Raw genomic sequence first — 14981 nt, forward strand, 5'->3', positions numbered from 1 at the left:
CCACAAGTGTAAAATCTCAGTGACTTCTCTTCTGTGGAGACTGGGGAGTGGTGCACACATGTAAAATGCTAAAGGAAAGAAAAATAACATTCCAGAAGGAGAATATACAGTGTTATACTTAGGGACATATGTAAGTATCAGGTTTTTATTTTCATATAAACACACAGGGTCACAGGTTTTCCAAATTTTATGACAAGTGTTACAATATTCACTCCAAGTAGAAGAGAACATTAAGGAAGTAAATTATAATCCTAGAACATTCACAGGAAGAGAAAGGAAACAATGAAAAGAGAAATAACTGAAAAGGCAGAAGACAAAATACAACAGAAATACTAAAAGATGTTTTTTAAAAAAATCCCAAATCCGCAGGTATAAATAAATCTATAAAGAAAGAAAGAGGCAAACACAGAAGAGTAAATGTTAGACAAAGAGTAAACTGATAGACCTGAAACCAGCCACATGAATAATTGCAATAAATATGAATGGACTAAACATTTCAATTAAAATCAGAAACTGGGGGTTAGCATATGGTACCATGGCTTCAAGTCGCTGCCCATGATGCTGCCATCATGGGCCAGAGCACCAGTTTGAGTCTTGGCTACTCTACTTTCAACACAGTTCCCTGCTACTGTGCCTGGGAAGGCAGAAGATGATAGCCTGGGTACCTAGGCCTCTATGACCAGGTGGGAGACCCAGATGGGGTCCCAGGCTCCTGGCTTCATCTTGGTCCAGCCCCAGCTGTGTTTTGGCCATCTGGGGAGTGAACCAACAGATGGAAGATCTCTCTCTCTCTGCACCCTTCTAATTCTGCCTTTCAAATAGGTAAAATAAATATTTTTTAAAAACCCAAAGTGACAAAATATATAAACAAAAAAGCCAAGAACCAAAGCAACTGAAAGACTTATGCTAAAATAAATGGATACATATAAGTGGACAGAAAAAGATAAACAAGGTAAACATAAAAAGCTGGATTAGCCGTTTTAGTATCAAATCATTCATTTCTCCTTCTTTGGCCAACTTTGTGGTACCTTTGGCACCTTAGTCCTTGTGCCAGCAGAGGGCGCTGCAGGGACACCGCAGGAGGGAAGCGCCTTTCTGGGAGGCTGGGACTATGCCTTGCCTTTTGTGTGTGGCCCTTGGTGGCTGGCTATGTGCCCGGGACATCCAGCGGTGCTTTGTCCCACTGACTCACGGTAGCACGGGTGCGCAGCTTCTGGCCAGTTTGCACCAGCATCCCACGTACTGTTCCCATGACTCCGACAGGTGCTAGGTAGACAGCTTCCCTTTGGGTTTCAGGGGCTCTCCAGCAAACACTTCAGCTGGGGCCCTGAGCGTGGCAGAACGCCTCCCAGGAAGTTTCCTGGCGACTTTCCTCAGTGCCCTTGCGCGGTGCTTCCTGTGTGGCGGCTCCGTGAACTTCTGTGCCAGCCAACGCGGCAGAGCCACGCAGTCTCCTCGAGGTCTGAGTCTCACGAGAGGCCCTCCGCACAGCGGCTTTCCTCTTCAGGTGCCAGAGGTGCTGGATGCTCCCCAGATCCGCTGCTCTCGTGAGCTCCGACTTCCTCCTTTGCCCCTTGGTACTCAGTCCCGTCACTAACGAACAGCTCCTTGTATGTAACTCTGCGTGGCGTCTGGACCCTTCAAACAAAGGACTCCATCAGGGACGAGGGAAGTCCTTCCAGAATGATAAAAGGACACGCAGCAAGACTGAGAAAACTGAGGCGGGGGGGATTGATAATCCCAGCCATGGTAGCAAAGCTTGAACACCGTTCTCTCAGAGACTCAGAAGAAAACAGTGGAATCAATGTTCTGAACAGTACTGTCACCCTCCTGGGTGTAACTGATGTTTATAGAACACTACAGTCACTGCAAATCACTCACTCTTTCCAACTACACCTTTTCATCAAGACAGATACTTTTGGGGCCAGTGCTGAGGCACAGCGGGTTAAAGCCCCAGCCTGCAGTGCTGGCATCCCATATGGGCACCGGTTTGAGTCCTGGCTGCTCCACTTCCCATCTAGCGTTCTGCTAATGGTCTGGGAAAGCAGTAGAAGATGGCCCAAGTCCTTGGGACCCTGCACCCTCGTGGGAGACCTAGAGGAGGTTCCTGGCTCCTGGTTTCAGATCGGCTCAGCTCTGGCTGTTGCATCAAATGGGGAGTGAACCAATGGATGGAAGACCTGCCTCTCACTCCCTCTCTCTCTCTAACTCTGTATTTCAAATAAATAAAATAAATCATAAAAAAATTGTTGTTGCTTTTTAAGATTTATTTATTTATTTTGAAAGTCAGAGTTAGAAGGAGAGAACTTCCATCCACTGGTTCACTCCCCAGATGGCCACATGGGCAGGGCTGGGCCAGGCTGAAGTCAGGAGCCTAGAGCTTCTTCCAGGTCTCCCACGTGGGTAGTAGGGGCCCAAGGACTTGGGCTATCTTCAGCTGCTTTCCCAGACCATCAGTAGGGAAGTGGATAAGAAGTGGAGCAGCAGGGACTCAAACTGGAGCCCATTTGGGATGCCGGTGTCACAGGCTGCGGCTTTACCTGCTATGCCACAATGCCAGCTCCAATAGACCATGTTGTGTAACACAAATTTTAAAAGATTAAGTTGAAAAGGATCGTAATAACAGACTAGGCTCTGTGCCCTCAGCTGGGTTAATTTGAAGTCAGTAACAATAAAATATCACATGAGAATGTCTCAGATATTTGATAATCAATACTTCTAGGAAATAAATGGGTTAATATAGAAATCATGAGAGAAATTAAAAAAATATATTGATCTGAAGTGTAATAAAGTATACCAAAATGTGTAGGATGGAATTCAAGTTGTTTTTAGAAGGAATTATTGCTTTAAATGCTTATGTGAGAGATCTTCAAAATGTTCAAGGAAAATGCATCATTTGAAAATATAATGCATAGATCTCAAATTTTCTGAACCAAAATAAACTAATCTCTTAATTCCATATCCCATGAACTTTTTGAAGTATTCTCATATTAAATAGCACAACAGTTAAAGGGCTGGTGCTATGGGAAAGCTGCTGCCTGCACACTGGCATCCCATATGAGCACCCATTCGAGTTCCTGCTACTCTACTACCGATCCAGCTCTCTGCTATGCCTTGGGAAAGCAGCAGAGTCCTTGGGCCCCTGCATCCACATTGGAGACCAGGAAGAATCTCCTGGCTCCTGGCTTCTGGATTTGGATTTGCTCAGCTCTGGCTGCTGCAGCCATTTGGGGAGTGAACCAGTGGATGGAAGACCTCTCTCTCTCCCTGCCATTGCCTTTCTGTAACTCTGCCTTTCAAATAGGTAAATCTTTTTAAAAAATAGGCCAAAAATTAAAAAACAGAAACTCAATGAACTCTGGTTTTACTGGGAGAAGCCACAAAAAGAACAGTAAGTATAAAAATAAAAAGAAAAGTAAATATAAAGTTAATAGAAAAATAGAAGTAAAATAGTGTGTTAAAAACTGACAAAGAATAAAGACAGTTAACAAAGCCCAAAGCTTGTTCTTTGCAAAGATTAAGAAACTTAGGAAAATGCCAGCTAAATTAGCAAGAAAATGAGTGACCAAATACAAATTGCCAATACCAGGCACAGAAGGGGGTTATTGTGACCTATTATGCAGACATTTAGAGGATGCTGGAAGACTATTATGGATACCCTCATGCCACATATCCAGAAACTGAAGAGTGCCACAAAATTCTGTGAGAAATACAGTTTAATGAAACAACATAAGAAAAAATAGAAAGTGCAAGTAGTCCTAATATCTAATAAATTAAATTATCAAATTCTCCCACAAACAAAACTCCAGGCCTGAAAGTTTTACTGGTGAATTTTATCTAACATCAAAGGCAGAAATAAAATCCTTTCAGACTTTAAAGGAAGAGATTCAACCAAACTTACAGAATTTCAGAAAATGGAGAAGGAAAAGCTTCTCCATTTATTTTATGAAGCCAGCATAACCATAATTCTAAAACCTGAGTGATAACAAAAATAGTTGACAATCCTCTCTGAATATACATGAAACAAATTTAACAAAAGATGAACAGGTTGAATCAGCAATACAAAAAAAAAAAATCAATATATCATTACCAAGCAGGTTTTACTCCTACCTTGCAAGGTTGTTTTGACATTCCAAAAACAATTAATGTTATTTGTGCTATTAACATGATGCAGGAGAAATATGATATAAATCACTTTAGTAGATACAGAAAAAGATATTTCAAAATTTAAAACCCATTAATAATTTTTAAAATTTTTAGAAAACTGAGAACAGATGAATATTTCTACAACATTACAAAGGACCCCTCTGGGACCCTACAACAAATCTCATACCAAGTGGAAAAATACTGAACACTTACCATAGATGGGCAAAAGCAAGCAAAGGGGGAAAAAAGTTCCCATTTGCAGTTAATATAATCATTCATGTGGAAAATTTGACAAAAGATGTAGTAAACCTCTACATTAAGAACCACCATATTCTGCTAAAAAAAAATAAAAATATATATAAATAAATGTAGGGATACACCACATTCAGTTTCTTAAAATATTAACTCATCTTAAATAGGTGTATAAATGCAACACAATCCTAATCAAAATTCCATGACAGGTCTCCCGGTCTCCTGGTCTCCCTCTCTCCCTCCCTCCCTCCTTCTCCCTTTCCCTCCCTCCTTCTCTCTCTCTCTCTCTCTCTCTATCCCTCTCTCTCTTTCTATCCCTCTCTCTCTGTCTCTGGTAGAAATTCACAAGCTGTTTCTAAAATGCATACAGAACTGTAAAATATCCAAAGAAAGAGCTAACATGTTCTAATTTCAAGACTTACCATCAAGGTATGGTTAGTTTAGATAGTATGGCCGTGGTGTAGAGACAGAGAAACAGACCATGATACAGAAAGGAGAGCAGGAAGTAGCCCCCTTCTAATACAGTCATTTTGTTTTTCTAGAAAGTAAGCAAGCAAATCCAACAGGGTGTGTAGCGTGTGTAGCATGAGTCAGAATTTCCTTATTTTTTAAGGCCGAGTACTATTCCATTGAGTGTATGCATTTATTCCATTTTGCCTGTCTATTCGTCTGTTGTCATTGCCTACACCGTTTATTGTAAATAACGCTGCTGTGAACAGGGCTATATGAATATTCCTCTGAGCAGTGGTGGTACCATCTGACCGTCCCACCAGTAGGGCACACTTCTAGTTTTTCCACATCTTCCCCTTCAATTGTTATTTTCTGTTATTTTGTTAGTAGCCAGAAAAGAGACTGTTTTAAATAAATGTGCTACAAGCAATGCCATGGCTGAGAAAGAACTGCTAAGATCAATCCCATTCACAATAGCTACAAAAACAATCAAATACCTTGGAATAAACTTAACCAAGGACGTTAAAGATCTCTACGATGAGAATTACAAAATCTTAAAGAAAGAAATAGAAGAGGATACCAAAAAATGGAAAAATCTTCCATGCTCATGGATTGGAAGAATCAACATCATCAAAATGTCCATTCTCCCAAAAGCAATTTATAGATTCAATGCAATCCCAATCAAGATACCAAAGACATTCTTCTCAGATCTAGAAAAAATGATGCTGAAATTCATATGGAGGCACAAGAGACCTCGAATAGCTAAAGCAATCTTGTACAACAAAAACAAAGCCGGAGGCTTCACAATACCAGATTTCAGGACATACTACAGGGCAGTTGTAATCAAAACAGCATGGTACTGGTACAGAAACAGATGGATAGACCAATGGAACAGAATTGAAACACCAGAAATCAACCCAAACATCTACAGCCAACTTATATTTGACCAAGGATGTAAAACCAATTCCTGGAGCAAGAACAGTCTATTCAATAAATGGTGCTGGGAAAACTGGATTTCCACATGCAGAAGCATGAAGCTAGACCCCTACCTTACACCTTACACAAAAATCCACTCAACGTGGATTAAAGACCTAAATCTACGACCTGACACCATCAAGTTATTAGAGAACATTGGAGAAACCCTTCAAGATATTGGCACAGGCAAAGAATTTCTGGAAAAGACCCAGGAGGCACAGGCAGTCAAAGCCAAAATCAACTATTGGGATTGCATCAAATTGAGAAGTTTCTGTACTTCAAAAGAAACAGTCAGGAGAGTGAAGAGACAACTGACAGAATGGGAAAAATATTTGCAAACTATGCAACAGATAAAGGGTTAATAACCAGAATCTACAAACAGATCAAGAAACTCCACAAAAACAAAACCAACAACCCACTTAAGAGATGGGCCAAGGACCTCAATAGACATTTTTCAAAAGAGGAAATCCAAATGGCCAACAGGCACATGAAAAAATGTTCAAGGTCACTAGCAATCAGGGAAATGCAAATCAAAACCTCAATGAGGTTTCACCTCACCCCGGTTAGAATGGCTCACATACAGAAATCTACCAACAACAGATGCTGGCGAGGATGTGGGGAAAAAGGGACACTAACCCACTGTTGGTGGGAATGCAAACTGGTCAAGCCACTATGGAAGTCAGTCTGGAGGTTCCTCAGAAACCTGAATATAAGCCTACCGTTTGATCCAGCCATCCCACTCCTTGGAATTTACCCAAAGGAATTTAAATTGGCAAACAAAAAAGCGGTCTGCACCCTAATGTTTATTGCAGCTCAATTCACAATAGCTAAGACCTGGAACCAACCTAAATGCCCATCAACGGTAGACTGGATAAAGAAATTATGGGATATGTACTCTTTAGAATACTATACTGCAGTAAGAAACAATGAAATCCAGTCATTTGCAACAACATGGAGGAATCTGGAACACATCATGCTGAGTGAAATAAGCCAGTCCCAAAGGGACAAATACCATATGTTCTCCCTGATTGGTGACAACTGACTGAACACCAAAAAGGAAACCTGTTGAAGTGAAATGGACACTATGAGAAACGGTGACTTGATCAGCATAGCCCTGACTGTTAATGAACAACTTAATACATTATCCCTCTTAGTAGTTTTTTTTGTCTGCTCTACTTAATATGACTGGTTTAATTCTGTAATTAATACACAGTTATTCTTAAGTGTTGAAATTTAACTGAAATGTGATCCCTGTTAAACATAAGAGTGGGAATAAGAGAGGGAAGAGATGTACAATTTGGGACATGCTCAGGCTGACTTGCCCCAAATGGTAGAGTTAGAAACATACCAGGGGACTCCAATTCAATCCCATCAAGGTGGCATGTACCAATGCCATCTCACTAGTCCAAGTGATCAATTTCAGTTCACAATTGATCATAATGAAAGGACTAAGAGTCAAAGGGAGCACATAAACAAGTCTAGTACCTGCTAATACTAACCGATAGAATAAATAAAGGGGAGAGTGATCCAACATGGGAAGCGAGATACTCAGCAGACTCATAGAATGGCGGATGTCCTAAACAGCACTCTGGCCTCAGAATCAGCTCTTAAGGCATGAAAAGCCCATGAGAGTATTTCAGGCATGGAAAGCCAAGACACTCTGGAAAAAAAAAGGACCTAAATGAAAGATCTCTGTGAGTGAGATCCCAGTGGAAAGAATAGGTCTTCAAAGAAGGAGGTACCTTTCTCTGAAGGGAGGAGAGAACCTCCACTTTGACTATGACCTTGTCTAAACAGGAGAAGAGTTGGAGAACTCAAGGGGCTTCCATAGCCTTGGAAACTCATGACTGGAGCATGGGGAGATTACTGAGGCCATAAACAAGAGTGTCAATTTGTAAAGTCAACAACAGGAGTCACTGTGCACTTACTCCTCATGTAGGATCTCGGTCCTTAGCGTGCTGTACATTGAGACTTAATGCTATAACGAGTACTCAAACAGTATATTTCACTCTGTGTTTCTATGGGGGTGCAAACTGTTGAAAGCTTTACTTAATGTATACTAAACTGATCTTCTGTAAAAAAAAAAAAAAAAAAAAAAAAAAAAAAAGAAGAAATTATCAATTCCCAACTTGACTCTCACTGGGATTAAACATGACAATAGGTCTGATCTGATTTCATCATCATTTAAAAAATCATCTATTATTTTTCACTTTATGTTTCTGTGTGGGAGCAAACTGTTGAAATCTTTACTTAATGTATGCTAAACTGATCTTCTGTATATTAAGATAATCGAAAATGAATCTTGATATGAATGGAAGGGGAGAGGGAGTGCGAGAGGGGAGGGTTGTGGGTGGGAGGGACGTTATCGGGGGGAAGCCATTGTAATCCATAAGCTGTACTTTGGAAATTTATATTCATTAAATAAAAGTTTAAAAAAAATAAAATAAAAAATAAATAAATAAATAAATGTGCTAGAATAAGTGACCATCTGCACCCAAAACAACACAAATTGATAATCCCCATCTCTCACAATATACAACATTCATCCAGATAAATCCTCTCTCTCTTTCTCTGAGTAGTCATTCACGCCCCAACTAGGGAAGCCGGGGGTTGGAGCAATTCCCCGGGGCCTACAACAGTGCACCGCTTAATGACAAGGTCAGACTTCATCCTCTCTGCCTGTGCGTTTCTGGGGCTTAGGGTTCTGTCTTGAATTTTAGCTCATTACCTTTTTCAGTCCTGAGCCACCAGAGCCCAGCAGCATCTCATGCCCAGGAGACCCTCTGTAAATACTTGCTGGAGAGATGACTGCGCAGGCTGTAGAACACAGGGCTCCCTGGCCAAGCACAGTTCTCCCTACAACCTGCAACCCACATCTGCCAATCACCACGCCTCCTTGTTTTCCTCCCCTGTGGGGAACCCAGTTTGCAAGCTTTGCACTTAGGGATCATCAGCAAATTATGACAGTGAGCAAGCAAGCAAAAGAAAGAGGGAGGGAGAAAGAGAGGGAGGGAGGGAGGGAGAAAGGGAGGGAAGGGAGGAAGGAGGGAGGAAGATGGAGAGGAAGAGAGAGGGGTGTCGTTTAAAGCTTATTTGCCAGAAAATATCTATGCTTACCTGAACAGCTGGTAGTGACAAATAAACTAAAAATGAATAAATAAAAATAATTCTGGTTCAAAACTCACTTAATGTTCCTCTGGTTCCACCTGTAGAGCACTTCAAATACTCACTGTGCTTAACTTTAAAATGAAGAGGCAAGAGGGGTGCCATCGCATGTTAAGCCGTGCTACACTTGGTGGTAAGCCTTAGCCTATAGGAGGCTGAGCACCACCGGAGGAAGAGAGAGAAAACCCGTGGAAGCATCGGCAGAGTCCTGAGAGAGGAAAGCAGAGAGGGACAGACAGCGAGGAACACTGTCCTTGTCACCCACGCACAGCACGCCACTTGCCGTGGTGTCTCCAGATTGCTGGGATCTGTCCTGTTCAACCTTGCCTTCCCCTGGGGCTGGGGTCCCCGATGCTTCCGGGTGAGCTTGTCTCCCAGGAATAGGATGTTCTGTGTTACAATCTAGCCTCAGGGTAGAGGGAAGCCTTCCTGTAGTCGCACAGTGGAGAGCACGACATCGCTCAGAATAACACTGTCAGGCACTGAGAAAATTCCCAATGGGAAAGACTCGGGAAAATACCACAGAGGCACTGCAGTCACGGTGGTGTTGATACAAAACAGATTTCTCACTTCCTAAGAGCCAAGTTGCAGCCCCTTAAGGCTGCTCACGCCCAGGGAATTCCTGCCTGGTTTCCTGCCTTCTCAATTTGAGGTCTGCCTCCTTCCTACCTCCCTGGCTTTTGTTCTTTACCATAGCAGATCTGTCTGCAGCTGCTTTTGCCATCTTCCAACTGAAGCCTGCCAACTCCCCCCTTCCCCGCCCCCACTTTGGTGTTCTTGGGTAACTGACATTCAGCTGTCCAGAAGGAAAAGGACACGCCCCCAGCCCTCTGACATCACAGTGATGGACTTAAGGACTTTGTAGGTACATGATCCACAAGGAAGAATTTTGATTTGGTTGGGACCTCTTATGCATTCATGGAACTGATCAATCACACTGGGACTCTTTGGGGGCTAGGCAGGGCCCTGTCAATAGTCACACAGGGGCCACAGGCAGACATACTCTCCTGGGCTGGACACAGAGTTCTTCTAGTTACAGATAGTCCCACCCCAAACAATCATATTGCAGGTTGTAATAAAAAGTGTTGTGCAAACACCACTGGCATGGTGTTTTCTCCCAGAGAGAAGGATAAAGAGAAATGGTGAGAGAGAGGCATACACACCCAACTGTCCAGGAGAGGGAAAAGAAGAAAGAAAATAGCTGAAGAGGATGAGAATACAAGCAAGGAAGACACCGCGGGTAGAATTCTCTGCAGGGACAGGAGCGGATGCGGAGCCTTGGGTCTTTTGCATGTGTGTGTGTTTATACAGGAGCTACTTGCTCTGTGAAATGTTAATTGCTCTGTTTCCTCAATTCTGAGAGGAACACTTTTTTCCCATTTTAATGATTCTGAAATCTAACTGTGTATTACAGGGATGTCAGAAAGGAGTCTCAGGCTCCGAGGAAGAGCAATAACTTGTGATAGAGGTATTGCGCGCACCTGTGTGAACCTGCCAATGTCCAGAAGGTAGATCTATTCCAACTGACAGCACCCTATGTGGTCAAAATTAATAATGGATTTAGATGAACAGCAATTGCTCAAATCATCCTCAGAAGGGTTGTGCTATGATGTCACACGACAGTAGAACGTTGTTAGTACCCAGAGAGAACTACCTGCATGTCCCAGTCACTGCAGTCAAAGGCATTGGAGATCATCAAATATCATCAAGTGGTCATGGAATGTTCAAATCTACTAGAGGTCAATGCCAACAGGCCGTGTTTCAAGAACTATAACCTAGATGTCTGTGGTCTAAGCCTCAGAAGCGAAGGCTGACTTTTAATGATGCTGTTTAACCTATAGAGACCATAGTTCCAGTAAGAAAGCAACAAAAAAGAACTATGAGTTTAACCGCGTAGCTAATGTTGCTCCAACTGTGGTCTCCTTTCCTTTGCTTTAAGGTCAAACTTTGAATCTCCTAAATCTATACCTGTGTGTTTATGGGGCGTAGGGCTCCATCTTGAGTTCTGCCTCAGCACCTCAGCACCTCAGCACATGGTCCATTGTAACGGTGCCAAGGAAGATAGGACAGGAAAATTAGGCTCTCCCAAAACTGCTGTGCATAACCGCTAAAGCCAGAAAGGATTGAGAAGAATCCTAAGTGTTCAGAGGACTGCAGTTGAATTTCCATGGTGACACTTGGAGTGGTGCACAGGTGGGTGGAGAAAGTATTGCTGCTGTGTAGGTTTTTATTCCCCCCTTGCCTCTGCAACAACTGCACCCCGATACCATTACTGCATCAGCAGTGCACTTCATAATGGACTCTGCCTGATAATGAAGGAGATGTGATACTGGATTGCCCCACGACAGCTGAGATCCTGGTTGGGATACTGCGATCAAGTAGTTCACTGCAGCTGTCTCCTCGGGTGGGCATGAATACTGGTGAGAATTCTACACTTTCCAAAACTGAATGAGGAAATCAGATTGCTGGTTCAGATTGGTTAAAGTGACCAAGAACCAGACTTAGCTTGGAGGAGAAATATTTGTATCCCTGATCTTGGTATACCTTTTAAGTTGATGCTAGTAGTTGAATCCCCCCACTTCAGAATAGTATGTGGTGATTTAATTTGACAGCACTCATGTGACATCAATATAGAAAACTTAACATTAACCGGATATGAACTACCAAGTGGCTGTTACAATACTTAACATTAAAGGCAGGTGTCAGATGAGAAAAGAAATTTTCCTTTCATTCCAAATTAGTGCGTTTCAGCCTCTCAGTGAAATGAAGCATTCATCGACTGTGCTTCTGAGAGTACATCTTTTAGATTTCAACAATCTCACATTGGACATACTACTCAAAACAAACAACGATGACAACGACACAGGAAAAAGAACAAAATTGGCCATTAAAGGTGGGGGTGGGGAGAGTGAGTGTCACTATGTTCCTAAAGCCATATACGTGAAATACAGAAACTTGCCTAACTGAAATGAAAATTTTAAAAAGGGGTGAAAAATATGTGTGTTGTTAACACTATTAACTTTCTGCTGGTTTACAGAATATTTGAAGAATGGGTTTTGCTGAAATGACACATGGCTCTGCCTCATAATATATATAATAATATATGATTTCAAATGAAGTTAATGCAGTATTTCCCTGCTACATGGACACTTGGACTGAAACATTGGATGCTCTGTTCTGTGTTGATGCTAGCAATTAAATCAGATTAAACAATAGGGTCCAATGTAAATAATTCCCCACAGGTATGCTGAGGAACACACAATGTGTTCCCTGCAACTGACTTCAGATGGCATTTCGGACTCTTAAGATGCTTGCAATATGTTTTTTAAATATAATTGAAATTCTGATTTTATTTTTTATGATGTTAAAACATAAAAAGTGTTTGCATATACCAAGGTTTTCAACAATGCACTGGCAATCCAAAAGTGATTATATTGTACTTGGATGGGAAAAATAGAAATAGAATTGGCTTAGAAGCAAAAGTAAAAATAGTAAGGCGTTCCTGATGTGTGCTGATGGAACTGTGGGAAGGGATGGAGGAATATGTGAAGAGGTTGGTAGAATGCATGTATTCCCTTTATTTTTTAACCCAAAAATGAGAATGCAAGGTTTGAGACGCCAAACACAACAATGGGAACAATGGGACAGAAAATCGCAGCTGCCCCAGAAAATCCAAAAATTATTTCTCCAGGAGCGCATAAAGAGGCAGTGAAACACTGACAAAGGTGTTAATATGGGGGAAAAAAAAACTACAAAAAGGAAACCAATTTCTGTAAAGTGAATTATATTTCTCAAGTATTTCTCTCTCTCCCCCCACCCAAATCATTGCTAGAAGTACAGGCAAAAATGTGTGGGTATGAAAAACGTGTTATGTTAACTGTGCCTTCTGAGTATGTTTATTATTTCCACTCTGTACTTATGCATCAAGAAATATTTTCTGCAAAGCAAGAAACAACTCAGTCTCCAGCATGAACTCTTTTCTTTGTAGAAACAAAAGACAAGCTTCTTATCACATCCCCTAGGACTGTGATTCCCATAAACAAAACTCCAAATCAACCTCCCTTTCAGAAAAAAACAGAAAATATCCCATTCAAAAACAACAAAACATGCTCAGAAGAAGAGACCAGAATATTTAACAAGTCTGTAAATATGTTCCATTTTGATTTTTTTTTCAATCTTGAGCAAACTCTGTACCTTGTACCCAACATTTCAACAATATCCCAAGCCAAAGGAGTTACAGTATTAACACTTTCATCATTGAACATATATTTTCAATGTCACTTTCTGAATATGGCAAAAAAGAAATGATTTTTTTTCAGATATATTTGTCTCTGTATAACAGGACGCCTTTGAACATAAAAACTGTGTAGGGAATTTAAACATTTATGCACGCTTCATAAACACTTGGTATGTACACAGCTCTTTTAGCAATGCAACTGTGTCTTGAGAAGAACTCGTCTCAAGGTGTGGAACATACAGAGATAAACCAGGTAGGAGATTAGACACAGGTTTGGCCAGGATTCTGAAGATTTGGGGGCTAGGGTTGAGAGTCAGGCAAACAGTGACCCAAGGACAAAGAAAAGTCAAGCTCTCACCATAGCTTGGCTCACCATCACAGGTGACAAATGGGCACAAGTAAAACCATTTGACTCACCAGTAGAGGGATCCGTGACAAATCCAAGTTTGAAGACTGATCTGCAAAGATAAAGAAGAAATGAACATTACCACTTTGGTAGAAACGGAAACACCGGTTTGTAAGGAATATTGTTTGCCCAGCTTTTGATAGAAGCTTATTGCAAGGCCAGATTGGGCACAGCACGGGAAGGAAAGCAGAACATTACCAGAACTGCCTTGCTACTATTTGTTTGGCTACAACTCTATACGTCTGCTTCACACATGTCTGTTCTAGTGGGTTGAGGCCTGCCCTCTAACGGAACCCCATACTAGCTCTCAACAAGAAGTAACTAACAAGGTTTTGGTGCAAATCCTCCAACAACAATGACATTTGGCTGGTCTTTCCAAAATGCAGATCTTGCCAAGTTATTTCTCTGCTTACAAGAGCTCGCTGCCTCCTTTTCAGACTAATTCATTTGCATCTCTAGAAAGTCCCACAACTGCCCTCACCCACAAGGCTTTTCTGCTTAGAAAAACCTAGAAATCTCCCCTGTTCCCAGAAACACCTCTTGCCAAGCTGACCCCACTGATGCTCAGGACTGCTTCAGCTCTCACCTGCTCTGGGCATGCTCCCCTGAGTACTCAGAACGACTCGGGCCCATGCCCATGATGTTCCTGCAGCACCTAATTTCTCACTTCACCATCCCATTTAGCCATGGAGGTCATAACCATCTCCTACATGATCTCGTCCTCATGTGGATTGCTTGTTATTGTTCTAGATCTTATTTCCTGTCATGTTATCGGCACCTAGCAGAGTCCCTGGCAGTGAAGGACTCAAAAAGTGTCTTCAGATGTATAACTGTATGGACGGAGTGATTTAAGCATGATGGAACAAGTGAGTCATTTAGCCGCTACTTATCAGGCACTTAGATGCCAGACACCGAGCTAAATTCATCATAAATGTTTGTTCTTTATTCTTCTTGCCCAGATTCTGTCTTGCCATGCTACAAATGACTTCACTCTTTAATCACATTCCGTTCTCAACACCATTTGTTCTTCAGCCGTCTACCTTGGGTTCCTGGTGACTAATTACCAAGAGGTTGAGTCTGCCTGACAAGACCTGTCTCAGCTGACATGCTGAAGCTTTCCCTCAATTCACGTGTCCACAGGAGACTGTCAGAACCCTCCCTTGCTAGTTTTGAGTGGAGTTTGAAGCTTTGTTATACCAAGGCTTATGAGCTATAAGAGTCCAGTAGGCTCTCTGGTCTAGCTAAGTCATTTGGCTCATTCAGGGTGTTGGCAGATCAGAGCTTGTGAGTTCAATGTGCCCCACCACCTGTTTTTGTAACCCAAGTTTGATTGGAACACAGCTGTACTCA

General features: G+C 41.8%; 1 protein-coding gene across 5 annotated transcripts in view; it reads right to left on the bottom strand.

Moving 5' to 3' along the window:
- Positions 1–14981, bottom strand: part of TENM4 (teneurin transmembrane protein 4) — a 2118216-nt gene that overhangs the window by 1015028 nt on the left and 1088207 nt on the right. For all 5 annotated transcript variants that reach the window (XM_051821885.2, XM_051821866.2, XM_051821785.2 and 2 more), the window contains exon 6: positions 13643–13683. The gene's annotated coding sequence lies outside the window, so the exon portion shown is untranslated. The remainder of the gene's footprint in view (positions 1–13642; positions 13684–14981) is intronic.

Source organism: Oryctolagus cuniculus, chromosome 1 (genome assembly GCF_964237555.1).
Source record: "Oryctolagus cuniculus chromosome 1, mOryCun1.1, whole genome shotgun sequence".
Lineage (NCBI taxonomy): Eukaryota > Metazoa > Chordata > Mammalia > Lagomorpha > Leporidae > Oryctolagus > Oryctolagus cuniculus.